Source organism: Bos javanicus, chromosome Y, assembly GCF_032452875.1.
Source record: "Bos javanicus breed banteng chromosome Y, ARS-OSU_banteng_1.0, whole genome shotgun sequence".
Lineage (NCBI taxonomy): Eukaryota > Metazoa > Chordata > Mammalia > Artiodactyla > Bovidae > Bos > Bos javanicus.
This window is the reverse complement of record NC_083898.1, coordinates 1,812,067-1,816,391: the sequence shown is the minus strand read 5'-3', so window position 1 is coordinate 1,816,391 and position 4,325 is coordinate 1,812,067.

Here is a 4,325-nt window from a genome sequence, read left to right as displayed (position 1 = left end):
GTTCACACTGGGGCATACACACCCAATAGTTCATCACCCTCTAGTGTTTCAGGGCTTTTTAAAGATTAAATATGTTTTTGTCCCAATGACATCAACATACTCACCATTTATAACAATCTTATTTCACTGCTGTGACATAATGTCAACTGCTTCTTCATCCATTCTTGTGTCAAACAAACACAGTAGTTTTTTCCCCATCTAGTGTTAGTGTTCATTACTATGAAATGATTCTGGAGCCTCTGTGTGCATCCCAGGTCAAACATAGTCAGAATTCTCAATCAATGCTTCAGTGATGTCACATACTTCAAGTGGTTTCTTCATTCACTCCATATCAAGTACACTCAGTCATTTATAAACATACAATGTTTCAGTTGTGTGACATGCTTCAAATGTTTCTCTAATCCATTTGAGCTGAAACAGACCCAGTAGCTTATGACCATCCAGTGTTTCAGTGCTGTGACATGTTTCAAGGGCTTCTTCTTCTACTCCATGTTAAATACAAGCAATAGTTTATCATCATCAATTGTTTCAGTTCTGTAACATTCTTCAAGTCTTTTTTCATATACTTGGGTTCAAATACACCTGCCAATTGTTCACCATCAAGCTCTTAGTTCTGTGATATGTTTCAACTGTTTCTGTATATACCAGTTCATACACACTCATAAATGTATAACCATCCTGTGTTTTAGGGCTGTCATACATCTACTGGATCATTGAAAAAGCAAGAGAGTTCCAGAAAAATATCTATTTCTGCTGTATTGACTATGCCAAAGCCTTTGACACAATAAATAGTGGGAAATTATTCAAGAGATGAGAATAGCAGACTACCTGATCTGTCTCTTGAGAAACCTACATGCAGGTCAGGGAGCAACAGGTAGAACTGGATATGGAACAACAGACTTGTTCCAAATAAGAAAAAGAGTATTATAAGGCTGTATATTGTCACCCTGCTTATTTAACTTATATGCGGAGTACATCATGAGAAACTCTGGGCTGGAAGATGCACAAGCTGGAATCAAGATTGCCAGGAGAAATATCAATAACCTCAGATATGCAGATGAAGCCACCCTTATGGCAGAAAGTGAAGAGGGACTCAAAAGCCTCTCAATGAAAGTGATAGAGGAGAGTGAAAAAGTTGGCTTTAGGCTCAACATTCAGAAAACGAAGATCATGGCATCTGGTCCCATCATTTCATGTAAAATAGATGGGTAAACAGTGGAAACAGTGTCTGACTTTATTTTGGGGGGCTCCAAAATCACTGCAGATGGTGACTGCAGCCATGAAATTAAAAGAGGCTTACTCCTTGGAAGAAAAGTTATGACCAACCTAGATAGCATATTCAAAAGCAGAGACATTACTTTGCCAACAAAGGTCCATCTAGTTGAGGTTATGGTTTTCCAGTGGTCATGTATCGATGTGAGATTTGGACTGTGAATAAAGCTGAAAGCCAAAATATTGACGCTTTTGAACTGTGGTGTTGGAGAAGACTCCTGAGAGTCCCTTGGACTGCAAGGAGATCCAACCAGTCCATTCTAAAGGAGATCAGTCCTTGTTGTTCCTTGGAAAGAATGATGAAAAAACTGAAACTCCAGTACTTTGGCCACCTCATAAGAAGAGTTGTCTCACTGGAAAAGACTCTGATTCTGGGAGGGATTGGGGGCAGGAGGAAAAGGGGACGACAGAGGATGAGATGACTGAATGGCATCACAGACTCAATGGACATGAGTTTGAGTGAAATCTGGGAGTTAGTGATGGACAGGGAGGCCTGGTGTGCTGCAATTCATGGGGTTGCAAACAGTCGTACACAACTGAGTGACTGAACTGAACTAGTGATAAAATGAATCCCCATTCTACCCACGTAAAACACACCCAATATTGATCAACATCCAGTCTTTCAGCTATGTGACACATTTCAAGTGCTTTATCTCACATTCTTGGAAGATACAGCCAATAATTTATCAAATTCCAGTGTTTCAGTGCTGTAAGTTTTTAAGTGTTTTTGCATCCAAATAGCTCAAGCATGGTTAATAGATTATAACCATTACTGTTTCTGTTTTAAGACATGATTCAAGTACAACTTCATACACTTTAGGTGGAACACACTCAATAATTACCACCATCCTGTATATCAGAGGTAAAGCATTCTTGGAATGCTTCTTTGTCTACTGTGGGTCAAACACACCTAGTAGTTTTTCACTATTCAGTGTTTCAGTGCTGTGACAACTTCTATTACTTCTTCGTGTACCACAGATCATCACACCAAGTATTTTGCAACAACTAGCTTGCACTCTAGAGAACATATTTCTCCACTACTGAGACTGAGTTGTAGAGCATGCATTTCACAACTACTAAGACCCCATGAGATTGAGTTGTAGAGCATGCATCTCACGACTACTAAGACCCCATTATAAGCACACATGTCATTTCTGCAGTGGCTAAACTCTGGAGGAAATGTGACAACAATATTGATCCTGTGTTCTAAAACACACATCTTACCTTTTCTGAACAGCAGGCTTGCCACAACTACTGAACTGCATTCTGGAAGTATCATCCTACCTCCACTGAGGTATATTATATGGTGTATATGATCTAACTTCTGAGTTTGCACTATGGAATACACATTATGCCACTACTGAGCAAGCTCTAGTGTACACATGACAAAGTACTGATCCCCACATCAAAGAGCAATGCCAAAAATTATTCAAAGTACTGCACAATTGTGTTCATTTCACATACTAAGAAAGGTAATGCTCAAAATTCTTTGAGCTAGGCTTCAAAATATGTGAACCAAGAACTTCCAAATATATACGCTGGATTTAGAAAAGGCAGAGGAACGTGGGCATACACTGCCAATAGCCATTGCATCTTAGAAAAAAGTAGGAAGTCAAGAGATACCTGGAGTAGCAGGCAAGTTTGATATTGGAGTACAACATGAAGCAGGGCAATGGCTAACAGAGTTTGCAAAGAGAACTCACAATTCATAGCAAACACCCTCTTCCAATAACACAAGAGGTGTCTCTAGAGATGGTCAATGCTGAAATCAGATTGATTATGTTCTTTGCAGCTGAAGATGGAGAAGCTCTATACAGTCAGCAAAAACAAGGTTAAGCAGTGACCTGGCTCAGATCGTGATAGCCTTAAAGCAAAGTTCAGACTTAAATTGAAGCAAGTATAGAAAACCTCTAGACATTTTGGGTTTGACCAAAGGCAAACCCTTATGATTACACAGTGGAATGGACAAACAGATTTGAGGGATTTGATTTTATAGACAGACTGCCTGGTGAACTATGGACCAAGGGTCATGACATTCTGCATGAGACAGTGATCAAGGCCATATCCTGAAAAATCAATGCAAAAAGTCAAAATGGTTGTCTGAGGGGGGCTTACAAATAGCTTAGAAAAGAAGAGAAGCTAAAGGCATAGGAGAAAAAGAAAGATAACCCACTTGAATGCAGTTTTCCAAAGAATAGCAAGGAGAGTTAAGAAAGGCTTCCTCAGGGATCAGTGCAAAGAAATAGAGAAAAACAATAGACTGGTAAAGAACAGAGATTACCTCAAGAATGTTACAGATAACAAGGAACATTTCATGCAAAGATGGGCACAATAAAGGAGAGAAAATATATGGACCTAACAGAAGCAGAAGATATTAAGAAGAGGTGGCAAGAATACACAGACTGTACCAGAAAAAGATCTTAATGATCTAGATAAACACGATGGTGTCTTCACTCACCTAGAACCAGACAACCTGGAATGTGAAGTCAAGTAGCCCTTAGGAAACATCACTGTGAACAAAGTTAGTAGAGGTGATGGGTTTCCCGTTGTGGGATTTCAAGTCCTACCAGATGATGCTATTAAAATCCTGCACTCAATATGCCAGCAAATTAGGGAAGGTCAACACTGGCCACAGTACTGGAAAATGTTAGTTTTCACACCAATCCCAAAGAAAGCTATGCCAACGAATGTTCAAACTACCACACAGCTGCACTCATCTCACATACGAGCAAAATAATGCTCAAAGTTCTCCAAGACAGGATTAAACAGTACATGAACTGAGAACTTCCAGATGTTAAAGCTGGATTTTGAAAAGTCAGAAGAACTAGAGATCAAATTGCCAACATCCTTTGGATCAGAGAGAAAGCAAGGAAGTTCAAGAAAAGCATCCACATCTTATTTGGACTATGTCAAGGTTTTGACTGTTTGGATGACAAGAAACTACGGATCATTCTTGAAAAGATGCAAATACCAGATCTCTTTAGCTGCCTCCTGAGAAATCTGTAGGCAAGTGAAGAAGCTACAGTTAGAACTACTCATGGAACAATGTATTA